We start from the raw sequence: 14,989 nt of genomic DNA, 5'->3' as shown, positions 1-14,989 counted from the left end.
ATATGGGCTCCAAAGTGCTATTTACATAAGGACACCACTGTGGCTATCCCAGTGTTCCTCAGGCAAGCATGAAGATCAGTGTTTGGGCTACACTAATTACCACAGGTGGTATTTCAAGTTCACTTTCCACCTTTCTCAGGAACCATTTATGTATGCCTCCATAAAGTATTCATCGAGCAGCACAGTGAGGAGCACTTATTTGATTGATAAATTTGGGAAGATTACGGCCATGCTTAACTCAGTTCAGTTTTTCTTTCTCTTGGGAGAAATTGTACTCATGGAAGCAGGTATTCTATTCTGTTCCTCCTGTGCTGCTTATATTTAAATGGATAAGTTTGCCTATTTTTACAATTCATTTAACAGACACATTTCCTTTGCTTGTTAAACTAGGTTGTCTATCATGAACTCCATCAGTAATGAAATTATATTTAAAGTCCATATTAAAGTATATTTGATGAAATGGAGTACTTTTCATCAGGCCTTTGGGAGTGACCATAGGCACCAAGTTTGTGTCAGGCATATAGTCTAAGTCACAGGGATATGGTCTGCTTTATCATTTCTCCCTTCTCATGCATTGACTGAAATATGGGCTAACTACAGTGATTATTTTCTGAACAATCAATCTTTAAGACACATGGACTGTCAAGCAAATGTTTATGGCACTTAGTGTGAAAGACACTTAGAAATAGAGTTTTTAACCTCAAACATTGATAGTTCTTATATATTTTGATTTTTCTATGTCAGAGGTTAAAAACTCAAATGTCTACCACATCCTCAATGTTCATTATATTCTCTATTTAAAGTTATACCAATAATTTAAAAAAACTATGGGACAAATAAATCAGGTCTATGTGTTGGCTTTCTCTTGGGAGCCAGCAGTTTGCAAAATGTAGGCTTAGAGATAAAAGATAATTGCACCATCCATGAAATCTCAAATTTTATTATCTCTATAGCTAAAATTCTTGATAGAATTGTTCAGCTTTATGCAACTGTGGAACAATGGAAGGAGCACCGTATTCAGGAGCGTAAGGCCTGAGTTCTAGTTTAGAGCTTATACTAGTAATATGTGATCTGTGATACTGTATAAGTCCCTTCTTTTATTCAGGCCTTAGCCTCCTCATCTGTAAGGTTGTGTGCCCTAGAAAGCCTTTAAGGCACCACAGCACCTTCATCTCTAACTTTTTTCAATCTCTGAACTTGCCCTCAAGAATGAGTTTCTGGAAACAGGTAGGGAAAGATGCTACAATACTACAGTTTAGTTACATTATGTGCAAATATGTCCATGATCAAAATTTGAAATGATACGTTCTGTTAAGACTCATGACAAGTAATTAAATTCAGTGTGTATATATGTGTATACATAGTTTGGGACAGGATATAGTGAGGGTGAGCAAAGTGACACAGTTCCATTTTCATCTTTCTCCAATAACGCTGATATATAGATATAACTCATAGAACTGAGAGCAGGAAAATAGGAAATTGATGCTGCCTAAGCATTTTTCATTCATCATTAATCGATTATTCACTCATTCATTTAACAAACATTGAGCACCTCAGATTCTGGTAATGCAGGGCTAAATGAGCAAGGTATCTTCTGTAGAGCTCATTGACAAGCATTAAGAGGCATCTGGTTTCACTGAAGAATATAATGAATATTGAGGATGTGGTAGCTGAGGTGTTTCCAAATAATGTCCTCCTTTCAGGTATAAATCAGTTGTATTCAAATTGGTCCTAGAGCAGCGGTTCTCAACCTGTGGGTCGCGACCCCTTTGGGGGTCGAACGACCCTTTCACAGGAGTCGCCTAAGACCATCGGAAAACACATATATAATTACAAATTGTTTTTGTGATTAATCACTATGTTTTAATTATGTTCAATTTGTAACAATGAAAATACATCCTGCATATCAGATATTTACATTATGATTCATAACAATAGCAAAATTGCAGTTATGAAGTAGCAACGAAAATAACTTTATGGTTGGGGGTCACCACAACATGAGGAACTGTATTAAAGGGTCGCGGCATTAGGAAGGTTGAGAACCACTGCTCTAGAAGGTGATAAAGGCAAGGAATGGATTCTCCCCTAGAGCCTCCAGAAGGAATGCAGCCCTGATGACACCTGGATTTTAGCCCAGTGAGACCCATTTTGGACTTTTGACACAGAACTATAAAATAATAAATTTGCATTGTTTTAACCCATTAAGTTCATGGTGATTTGTTACAGCAACCATAGGAAATGAACACACTCATATAAAACACATGTTTAGAGGCCTTTCTATCAAAGTCGGACCTTCTTTAATCTAGATGTAGAGAGATGTTTTCCCAAAGCAGTGCCTCTCCATGATTCTTACTAGGGTCCCTCTAATCTTGGCACTGCAGTTAGAATTTTAGGTGTGAGCAATCCAAATACCCCAATTTTGAACTGGTTTCACTCCCTTCAGTTTTTTCAGGCCAGAAGCTAATTGTCTCTTGCTTTAGGTAGAACTCAGAAACCCAGTTTTCCCCTCTGTAACAGCACTGGCCCAGTTCTGCAAGCCATTGCTAGTTAATGATCTGAAAAATCTATGTGAATGCTTATTTTTCTACATCCACTTTTCTAACCTGGCTAGATTAACAGCTAATCAGAAATTAATGCTCTGAGTAGGCACTTCTTCTGACTCAACAATGAGCAAGTTAGCAAAACTTTAAATGACCATTTTATTGTCCACTCCCTCTAACAGGGTTAACGATTAGGAGGCAGGGAACTTAGTTGTCATCATTTTCCATTGGGATTTTGGCTGTGCTTTTAGTTCCTGAACTTAAAATGAAACAGGAAATAAACAGTGCATGGTAAAAATTGGTTACATAGTGAGGTCAAGGAAGCTTTACATCGGTATCTCTTTCCATTTGGAACAGCAAGGCAGGGGAGAGGAAGGCTCCGTAGCCTGGAAGTAAATGATGCAGTTCTAGTCCTGGTTCTGATATCAACTTGCTATGTGAGTTCAAATCCTTTAGTTGACTTATCTGTAAAATTTGGATGAGGAGGTCAATGTTGAAGAGTCCTTTCATCTTGGGCAATATTAATCAATGGTTTCTAGATTTTTGGATTTCAAAGACCAATAATATTTTCCATGAACATTTTGGGAACATATGCAGAATTTATAAATTTTAATTGCTATTTGAAAGCATTTTAAAAAGCTACCACAGTAATATAAAAAAAGACATTTTATCATCAAAAAAGATAGAAGGGCATAATCTCAAAATAGAGGACAGGTATTATATTGAATCTTTTTAGCTTTATGAAACATTCACTACCTTGTATTTATGTTTTCTCATTTAGGTACAGATATATCAAACATTGTTAAAGACTGGCAAAGTTCTTTAGACCCATTTTTGGGACTGCATGTTCTACAGCATCAAAACTTTCTTTTTTCTCCCCTTAAGTCACCCTAGGTGAGTGATCACTACTGCCAGGTCTGTTCACTGCTGCTCCAGTCAGAATCTCATCAAAGTGCATGCCATCAGCATTTTTACCTCTCCAGTAGAAAAAGAACATCTATGTCTAATAGTCTCAGCAATTAACATTAAGGAGAATAAAGTGGCAAAGGAAACTGGGTTTGATGAAGTGGGAAAAAATCAAACAAACAAATCAATAGGGCATGTGTGTGTACATCATGCATGTCCATGTGTGCATATACATTCCAAAAGAAGAATCTCAGAAATTTGAAGTTTGTCCTCAAGCCTCTGAAACTGAGTCTCATCCATGTGACTCTGGTTCACAGAGAAAAATGCCATACCCCAGATCTCTCTACCCCATTAGAGGGCAGGCCTCTCTAAGCATTTCAGCAAATGAAACGGGAATAATCCTAGCTCAGAAATGTTGGGGCTGCTTATTGATTCAGAGGATGGGTTACTGGCCAGTGTTGCTAAACTGTACTATTACTCTTATAGACTTAGAGAAGTTGGGTAACTTACATAAAAGTCACAAGACTTGTACACTGAAAAGTAAAAGACATTGATGAAAAAAATTGAAGAAGACACAAATATAAAGATATACCATGCTCATAGATGGAAGAATTAATATTGTAAAAATGTCCATATTACTCAATCTACAGATTCAATGTAATCCCTATAAAAAATTCCAAAGGCATTTTTCACAAAAATAGACCAAACAATCCTAAAATTCATATGGAACCACAAAAGACATAAAATACCCAAAAGCAATCTTGAGAAGGAAGGACAAAGCTGGAGGCATCATGCTATGCTCCCTGATTTCAAACTACATTTCAAAGCTATAGTAATCAAAATGACATGATATTAATACAACAAGAGACACATAAATTGGAATAGAGAGCTTAGAAATAAACCCCTATAATTTTTGACAAAGGAGTCAAGAATATACAATAGGGAAAAGACAATCTCTCTAATAAATGGTATTGGGAAAACTGACTATCCCCATGCAAAACAATGAAACTAGACAACTATCTTATACAATATACAAAAGTTAACTCAAATGGATTAAAGACAGGGGAAAAAAGACCTGAAATCATAAAACTCCTAGAAGAAAGATAGGTAATAATCTCCTTGGCATAAGTCCTGGTGATGATTATTGGATTTGATACCAAGAGCGAAGGCAACAAAAGTAAAGATAAACAATTGGGATTATTGTTAAAACCCTTCTGCACATCAAAGGAAACAACAAGATTAAAAGTCAACTCACTGAATGGAGAGAAAATATTTGCAAATCTATACCTTATAAAGAGCCAATATCCAAAATATATAAAGAACTCATACAACTCACTATCAAAACAAGCATTCTGATTAAAAACCAGGCAGAGGACCTGATAAAACACTCATTTCCCAAAAAAGACATACAGATGACCAACACATACATGAAAAAATTCTCAACATCACTGAATGTCAGGGAAATGCTAATCAAAACCACAATAAGATATCACTTCACACCTGTGAAGATGGCTACTTTTAAAAAGACAAGAAATAACAAGTGTTGTCAGGAATGTGGAGAAGAAGGAACCCATGTACACTGTTAGTGGAAATGTAAATTGGTGCAGCCACTATGAAAACTGAATGGAGGTTCCTCAAAAAATTAAAAAAAGAAATACCACATGATCTAGCAATCATACTTCTATGTATGTATCCAAAGAAAACGTAAACACTATCTGGAAAAGATATATGCACCCCATGTTCATTGCAGTATTATTTACAATAGCCAGGACATGTTAGCCACCTAAGTGTCCAGTGAGAGATGAATGGATAAAGAAAATGTGGCATGCACACACATACACACAATGGAATATTATTCAGAATGCCATACAAAAGAATGAAATCTTGTCTTTTTCAACTACATGGTTAGAAATTGAGGGCATTATACTAAGTAATAAGTCAGACACAGGAAGACAAATACTGTATGATCTCATTTATATGTGAAATCTAAAACAAAAACCACAGGTGGGTAGTGGGAATGGTGTAATAACTAAATTGCATCAAAAGGTACACATTTACAGTTATAAAAAAGTCATGGGGATGTAATGTACACAGCATGGTGAAGAGTCAAAAATACTTTATTGCATATTTGAAAGCTGCTAATAGAGTAGATGTTAAAATTTCTCATCACAAGAAAATGTGGGTTTCCCTACTGTAAAGTGTCTATTTGCCCCTTTGTTATTAATAAGTGTGTTGTAGAGGAGATCCTTTGGAAGTATGTAAATATATTATTCCTCATCAAAATGTAACCCAATATTTTTAACATACATTCATGATTATTGCCAAATGATGATTTTCTATTATTCTCTCCATATTTATTAACATTTTTTAAAGAAAGTGTCTCACTAATCCTCCATTTATTTATATTTGTACTAGAGGCCTGGTGCATGACACTCGTGCACTGGGGGTTGGGAGGAGGGTCCCTCAGCCCGGCTTGTGCCCTTTTGCAGTCCAGCAGGCCTAAGCTGCAGTTGGACATCCTTAGTGTTGCCGCACAGGCGGACTACTGCGCCCACCAGCCATCAGCCCGGCTTCTGGCTGAGCAGCGCTCCCCCTGTTGGAGAGCACTGACCACCAGGGGGCAGCTCCTGCATTGAGCGTCTGCCCCTTGGTGGTCAGTGCTTGTCATAGTGACATGTCATTCTGCGATTAGTTGATTTGCATATTACCCTTTTATTACATAGGATGGGCTCATTGATTCTTAGCAGAGCCCAGTAAGGAGAGTTAGGCAGCTAGGGCACCAAATTTAAGGAGGCACTTACTCTGTGTGTAAATGCCTTCTTAAAAGTAATATGCCTAGAGCAGAAGCAGGAGCCGTTAGGCAGCAACACTGAAGGTGTTAACTGATTGGCCTATGAGGAAGCCATCATGGCTCAGCAGAACCGAGTTCAACAAGAGATAGCTGTGCAGAACTTTCTGGTCTCAGAGCAGCTGGAGCTCTCGGTTCTGTATAAGAATTATGCTGAGGATGACAATATCTACCAACAGAAGATCAAGTACCTTCACAAAAAATACTTGTACATCCGCAAGACCAGGCCTGATGGAAACTACTTCTATTGAACCTTTGAATTCTCCCACTTGGAGGTGCTGCTGGATGACAGCAAGGAATTGCAGAGGTTCAAGGCTGTATCTGCCAAGAGCAAAGACGACGTCTGTCCTAGGGCTTCACAGAGTTCACAATTGAGGATTTCCACAACACCCTCATGGACCTGATCGAGCAGGTGGAGGAGCAGACCTCAGTAGCAGACCTGCTGGCTTCCTTCAATGACCAGAGCACCTCGAACTACCTGGTAGTCTACCTGCAGCTGCTCACCTCTGGCTACCTGCAGCGGGAAAGCAAGTTCTTTGGGCACTTCATAGAGGGCAGGTAGACTGTCAAGGAGTTCTGCCAGCAGGAGGTGGAACCTATGTACAAGGAGAGCAACCACATCCACATCATCGCGCTGGCCCAGGCCCTCAACGTCTCCGTCCAGGTGGAGTACATAGATTGTGACGTGGTCGGCACCACCAACCCGCACATCTTCCCTGAGAGTTCTGAGTCCAGGGTCTGTTTTCTCTACCAGCCTGGACATTACGATATCCTCTACAAATAGGGCTGACCCTGCCCTCTGCGGCCCTGTTGCCCTGCTGCCCTCATCTCTGCCAGGCACTAGGCATGTACAGATGTTTTTGTGTGGTTATAAATGGTCATATTTCACTCCCCCCCTTCCCTGTCATACAACTTCCATGTTTTATTAATGGGGATGCTGGTGGTGGGAAAAAATGCCTATAGAGGGGATAGAAGGTGAAGGAAAATAAATAAACAAATAAACAAATGGGGAAAATGTAATATACCTAGGGCCTTTTTTTCTGTCTCCATTTCTATTATCATCCCTCCCCATACAGCAGTTTTATAGTTATATCCATCCAGCCATACAGGTCCCTATACTAGAATCAGGTCTCACAGACTTATTCACATTTTGCAGCCTCCTTTTATGAGACAAGGTAAACCGCTCTGTCCCTCCATGCCTATCTTTTTTATTTTTTATTTATTTTAAGCACTGAGTTAGTCCTGATCCCCCTTCATGTGTGAAGCTGCCTTCTCCAAAAAGACCTAACTTCTTGGCCATTATTGCCTATTACTAGAGCAGGAACCCAGCAACATTCAGCCTTGCTCACACTTGTGGTTTTCTTTTTTGTATCTGATCCATGGAGATGCTTGTCTTTTACCCAAGACCAGCTGTGTTTTTTAGTTTATCTTTGCTATATTTTATCTATCAATACTATTGTTTGCAGCAGGAGAGAAATAAAAATATGTAGAATTTGATTTATCTTGTTTTTCATTCAGAAATATTTAACCTATAATGTATAGATAAATTATAAATGATTAATCATTAGGTTAATTATTACTTTAAAGCCTTCTAATGAAATTTATATATTCTCTCTTTATTTTAACTAGTTATTCAAAATCTACCTAATAATATATTTGTGTTAAATACAAGCTTTAGATTTCAAATAAGGAATGCTAGAGTATTAAATGCAAACAAGATGGGAGAGCTCTGTAAGAAAACTTGATTACCATTGGAAGTTGAAAAAGAAAAAACAATGAAATGAATTAGGCCTCCTAGGCTTTACAGATTGAGCCTTTTGCTTCTGTATCAAATGCATAAGAGAGAGGGAGGGTTTTTTGTCTTATGCATGCATGTGTATTGTATTTTATTACCAATTATGATAATGAATCTGTTCTCAGAGGACAGGTTAATTGTCCATTTATCCAGGCTCCAGCCAACTTTACTATAAAATTAATTTTGTGATATATACTCTATGGTTAATGATCAACAAATAAATTAATTTTAAGAAAGGGCTGGAGGTTGGCATTGTAGAATTTGTTAATTTTTTATTAAATTTATTGGGGTGACATTCGTCAACATGAACACATAGGTTTCAGGTGTGGGTTTCTATGTTACAAGATCTGTATATTGCACTGTGTGCCCACCACCCAAAGTCAAATCTTCTCCTGTTACCATATATTAGGAGCCCCTTCTCCCCTCACCCCCTTTCCCTCTGACAACCACCACACTGTTATTTGTGTCCACGAATTTCAGTTTTATATCCCACATATGAGTGAAATTACATGGTTCTTAGCTTTTTCTAACTTATTTCACTTAGCATAATGTTCTCAATGTTCATTCATGTTGTTGCAAATAGATCTATTTCATCCTTTCTTATGGCTGAGTAGTATTGCATTGTGTATATGTACCACATCTTCTTTATCCAGTCCTCTATTACAGGATACTTTGGTTTTTTCCATGTATTTGCCACGGTGAATAATGCTGCAATGAGCACAGCAGTGCATATATCTTTGCGAATACATGATTTCGATGTTTTCAGGTATCTACCTAGGAGAGCAATTGCTGGGTCATACGGTAGCTCTATTCTTAAATTTTTGAGGAGTTGCCAGACTGCTTTCCGTAGTAGTTGTACCAGTCTACATTCCCACCAACAATGAATGAGGGTTTCCTTTTTTTCCCACAATCTCTCCAACACTTGTTATTGTTTGTCTTACTGATAATGGCCACACTAATAGGTGTTATCTGATAACTTATGGTAGCTTTGACTTGCATTTCCCTAATTGCCAGTGAGTTTGAACATCTTTTCATATATCTAATGGCAGTTTATATGTCTTATTGGGAGAGGTGTATTTTCAGATCCTCTGCTCACTTTTTGATTGGGTTGTTTGGTGTTGAGTTTTATGAGTTCTTAATATATTTGGGAAAATGAACCTTTGTTGGAGCTACTGCTTACAAATATCTCCCATCTCATTGGCCACCTCTTTCTTTTGTCAGTTTCTTTTGCTGTGCAGAAGCTTTTTAGTTTGATATAGTTCCATTCATTTATTTTTTTTCCATTTACCTTCCTTGCCTTTGGGGTCAAGTTCATAAAATGTTCTCTATGACCAAGGTCCATAAGTTTGGTAGCTATATTTTATTCTATGCAACTTATTGTTTCAGGTTTTATATTTAAGTCATGATACATTTTGAATTAACTTTTGTACATCCAGTTTCATTCATTTTCATGTGGCTTTCCAGTTTTCCCAGCATCATTTATTGAAGAAACTATCTTTACTCCATTGTGTGTTTTTGGATCCTTTGTCAAAAATGATCTGTCCAATACATATGGTTTTATAGCTGAGCTCTCTATTCTGTTCCAATGATCTGTGTGTCTGTTTCTCTGCCAATACCATGCAGTTTTTATTATCGTTACTCTGTAGTATAATTTGAAGACAAGTAGTATGATATCTCCAGCCTCGTTTTTCACCCCTCAAGATTGCTTTGGATATTCAGGGTCTTTTGTGGTTCCATATAAATCTAATGATTTCTTGTTCTCATTCTTTAAAAACAACATTGGGGTTTTTATGGGGATTACATCAAATCTGTATCTTGCTTCGGGCAATATGCCCATTTTAACTATGTTGATTCTTCCAATCCATGAACATGGGATATTTTTCCATTTTGTTGTTTCTTTCAATCTCTCTCTATTTTTTAATTTATTTATTGTCTAAAATTTTACATATGTCTCCTTTTTCCCCGCTTGACCTCCCCCCACAAGTCATTCCCACCCCAGAGAAGCCCCCACCGCCCCAGTGTCTGTGTCCATTGGTTATCTAATGCATGCATACAAGTCCTTTGGTTGCTCTCTAACCCTCCCTCCCCTGCCATTTGTCTCTGAATCTATTCTTGTTCATCAGTTTATGTTGTTCATTATATTCCACAAATGAGTGAGATCATGTGATATTTATCTTTCTCTGACTGACTTATTTCACTTAGCATAATGCTCACCAGTTCCATCCATGCTGTTGCAAATGGTAAAAGTTCTTTCTTTTTTATAGCAGCGTAGTATTCCATAGTGTAGATGTACCACAGGTTTTAATCCACTCATCTGCTGATAGGCACTAAGGCTGTTTCCAAATCTTAGCTATGGTGAATTGTGCTGCTATGAACATAGGGGTGCATATATCCTTTCTGATTGGTGTTTCTGATTTCTTGGGATATATTCCTATAAGTGGGATTACTGGGTCAAATGTGAGTTCCATTTTAATTTTTTGAGGAAAATCCATACTATCTTCCACAGTGGCTGTACCAGTCTGCATTCCCACCAGCAGTGCATGATTGTTCCTTTTTCTCCACATCGTCACCAGCACTTGAAAGTTTGTTGATTTGTTGATGATAACCATTCTGACAGGTGTGAGATGGTATTTCATTGTTGTTTTGATTTGCATCTCTTGCATGATTAGTGACTTTGAGCATGTTTTCATATGTCTCTTGGCCTTCTGTATGTCCTCTTTCGAAAAGGGTCTATTTAGTCCTTAGCCCATGTTTTGATTGGATCATTTATCTTCTCCATTTGTTAAGATGTATGAGTTCTCCGTAAATATTGGAGATTAAACCCTTATCTGAAATAGCATTGGCAAATATGTTCTCCCATGTACTGGGCTTTCTTGTTGTTTTGTTGATGGTTTCTTTTGCTGTACAGAAGTTTTTCATTTCGATGTAGTCCCATTTGTTTATTTTCTGCTTAGTTTCAATTGCCCTAGGAGCTGTGTTGGTAAAGATATTGCTATGACACATGTCTGCTATTTTGCTGCCTATGGAGTCCTGAAGGATTTTTATGGTTTCCCATCTTATATTTAAACTAGAGGCCCGGTGCACAAAAATTTGTGCACTCAGGGGGGAAGGGGGGGTCCCTCAGCCCGGCCTGTGCCCTCTCGCAGTCTGGGACCCCTCGGGAGATAACGACCTGCTGCCTTAGGCCTGCTCCTGGGTGGCAGAGGACATTCTTTCTTTCTTTCTTTCTTTCTTTCTTTCTTTCTTTCTTTCTTTCTTTCTTTCTTTCTTCCTTCCTTCCTTCCTTCCTTCCTTTCTTTCTTTCTTCATGTATCTGACAAAATTTCTCAGCACCATTTATTGAAGAGACTATCTTGACTCCAATTGTATGCTCTTGCCTCCTTTGTCAAATATCAATTGAGCATAATGGCTTGGGTCGATTTCTGAGTTCTCTGTTCTGTTCCATTGGTCTATATGTCTGTTATTGTGCCAGTACCATGCAGTTTCGAGAACCGTGGCTTGGTAATATAGCTTGATATCTGGTATTGTGATCCCTCCAACTTTGTTCTTTCTCAGGATAGCTGTGGCTATTGGGGTCTTTTTTTATTCCAGATGAATTTTTGGAGACTTTGTTCTAGATCTTTGGAGTATGCCGTTGGTATTTTAATGAGGATTTCATTGAATCTGTAGATTGCTTTGGGTAGTAAGGACATTTTAATGATGTTGATTCTACCAATCCATGAACATGGTGTGTTCTTCCATCTGTTTATGTCTTCCTCTATCTCATTTTTCAATGTCCTGTAGTTTTCAGAGTATAGGTCTTTTACCTCATTAGTTAAGTTTATTCCTAGGTATCTTAATTTTTTTGGTGCAATGGTAACTGGGATTATTTTTTACGTTTCTCTTTCTGTGAGTTCATTATTGGTGTATAAAAAGGCCATAGATTTCTGGCTGTTAATTTTGTATCCTGCTACATTGCTGAATTCATTTATTAGGTCTAGTAGTTTTTGATGGAGTCTTTGGGGTTTTGTATGTATAATATCATGTCATCTGTGAATAAGGACAGTTTTACTTCTTTTTTTCCAATTTGGAGGCCTTTTATTTCTTCTTCTTGTCTGATTGCTATGGCTAGCATGTCCAGTACTATATTGAACAGGAGTGGTGAGAGTGGGCATCCCTGTCTTGTTCACGTTCTCAGGGGAAATGAGTTTAGTTTTTGTCCATTGAGTATGATGTTGGCTGTAGGTTTGTCATAGAAGGCTTTTATTATGTTGAGGTATGATCCCTCTATTCCAGTGGTTCTCAACCTTCTGGCCCTTTAAATATAGTTCCTCATGTTGTGACCCAACCATAAAATTATTTTCATTGCTACTTCATAACTGTAATGTTGCTACTGTTATGAATCGTAATGTAAATATCTGATATTCAGGAGACCCCTGTGAAAGGGTCATTTGACTGCCAAAGGGGTCGCGACCCACAGGTTGAGAACCTCTGCTCTATTCCCACTTTGCTGAGAGTTTTTATCAAGAAAGGATGTTGGATTTTGTCAAATGCTTTTTCTGCATCAATTGATATGATTATGTGATTTTTGTCTCTCAATTTTTTATGTGATGTATCACATTTATTGATTTGTGGATATTGTACCATCCTTGCATCCCCGGAATGAATCCTAGTTGGTCATGGTGTATGAGCTTTCTAATATAATGAATCCGATTTGCTAGAATTTTGTTGAGGATTTTAGCATCAATATTCCTCAAAGATATTGGCCTGTAGTTCTCTTTTTTTGTAGTGTCTTCATCTGGTTTTGGAATTAGGGTAATGCTGGCTTCATAGAAAGAGCTTGGAAGTATGCCTTCCTCTTGAAATTTTTGGAATTGTCTGAGGAGGAAAGGTTTTAGTTCTTTGAATGCTTGGTAGAACTCCCATGTAAAGCCATCCGGACCAGGGTTTTCGTTTGCTGGACGATTTTTTATCACTGCTTCAATTTCTTCAGTAGTTATCGGCCTATTCAGGTTTTTTTATTCTTCCTGATTAACTTTTGGGAGTTTGTATTTTTCTAAGAATATGTTCATTTCATCTAGGTTGTCTATTTTTTTGGAATAGAGTTGTTCATAGCATTTTTTTATAATCCTTTGTATTTCCGTGTGATCAGTTTTTACTTCACCTCTTTCATTTCTGAATTTATTTGGGTCCTCTCTCTTTGCTTCTTGGTGAGCCTGGCTAGAGTGTCATCAATCTTGTTTATACTTTCAAAAAACCAGCTCTTGGTTTTGTTGATCTTTTGTATTTTTTTTTTTTTTGGTCTCTATGTCATTTATTTCTGCTCTGATCTTTATTATTTCCTTACTTCTGCTTATGCTGGGCTTTTCTTGCTGCTCTCTTTCTAACTCTTTGAGTTGTAGGGTTAGATAATTTTTTACCATTTTTTCTTGTTTTTTGAGATAGGCCTGTAGAGTTATGAACTTCCCTCTCAAGACTGCTTTCACTGTGTCCAATAGATTTTGGATTGTTGTATTTTCATTGCCATTTGTTACCATGATGCTTTTTATTTCTTCTTTGATCCTTTTGGTAACTCAATCATTGTTTAATAGCATGCTATTTAGCCTCCAGGTGTTTGATTTTTTTATTGTAGTTGATTTCTACTTTTATGCCATTGTGATGTGAGAAGATGCTTGATATGATTTCTATCTTCCTAAATTTGAAGAAACTTTGCCTGTGTCCCAATATGTGGTCTATCTTTGAAAATGACCCATGTGCACTTGAGAAGAATGTATATTCTGTGGCTTTGGGATGAAATGTTCTGAAGATGTCAATTAATTCCATCTGATCTAGTGAGTCATTTAGGATTGCTGTTTCTTTGCTGATTTTTTGTTTAGAGGATTTATCCAGTGGTGTCAGTGGGGTATTAAAGTCCCCTACTATGACTGTATTGCTGTCAATCTCTCCCTTGATATCCTCCAGAAGTTTTTTTTTTTTTTAATGTATTTGGGTGCTCCTGTATTGGGTGCATATATGTTTACCAAAGTTATATCTTCTTGTTGAATTGCTCCCTTTAGTATTATTATGAAGTGGCCTTCCTTATCTCTTGTTATGGCCTTCACTTTGAAGTCTAATTTGTCAGATATAAGTATTGCTACTCCAGTCTTTCAATCTTTTTTTAATAATGCTTTGCAATTTTCAGTATATACTAATAGGTCTTTCACATTCTTTGTTAAGTTTATTCCTAGGCATTTTATTCTTTTGGTTTAAATTGCTAAAGGAATTGTTTTTTGTTGTTGTTTTTTTGTTTGTTTGTTTTTCATTTCTTTTTTCTGAAGTTTTGTTGTTAGTATGCAGGAAGGCAATGGATTTTTCACATTGATTTTGTACCCTACAACTTGACTGTATTCATTATTGTTTCAAATAGTTTTTGTTGGGCTCTTTAGGGCTTTCTATATATAGAATCATGTTGTCTAAAAAAAAAATAACAGTTTATGCTCAGGTCTCTCTTCTTCCCTCGGCATCATTTATTGATTCCTATCTTTGCTATGACTAATTCTTTCCTCCATCTGGTTGGTTCTGTTTTCTATACTCGGTAGTTCACTCTTAATCTTTTTAAATGCATGCTTCATTTCTAGGATTTTTTAAAAGAATCTTTATTGTTAAAAGTATTACATATGTTCCCCTTTTTCCCCTATTGACCTGTTCTATCCTGCCCCTGCTCCCCACCCCAAGCCATCACCACCCTATTATCTGTGTCCATGGGTTATGCATATATGCATACATGTTTATTGGTTGATCTCCTCCCACCCACCCACCCCCCTCTCCTGCTTACACATCCTCCCCTGCCTTCCCTCTGAGGATCAAAAGTCTATTCCATTCTTCTGATTGGTTCTTTTGTAAAGTTTCAATTTCTTTGATAAAGTACTGGTTTTGGTCAGG

The 14,989-nt window shown here is 37.4% G+C and overlaps 1 pseudogene; it reads left to right on the top strand.

Annotated features, from left to right (window-relative positions):
- Positions 1–229: 229 nt before the first annotated feature.
- On the top strand, positions 230–7,078 carry LOC102417545 (annotated as a pseudogene).
- The last annotated feature ends 7,911 nt before the right edge of the window (positions 7,079–14,989 follow it).

This window comes from Myotis lucifugus, unplaced genomic scaffold (genome assembly GCF_000147115.1).
Source record: "Myotis lucifugus unplaced genomic scaffold, Myoluc2.0 scaffold_2, whole genome shotgun sequence".
Lineage (NCBI taxonomy): Eukaryota > Metazoa > Chordata > Mammalia > Chiroptera > Vespertilionidae > Myotis > Myotis lucifugus.
This window is presented reverse-complemented; position numbering and strand designations above follow the sequence as displayed.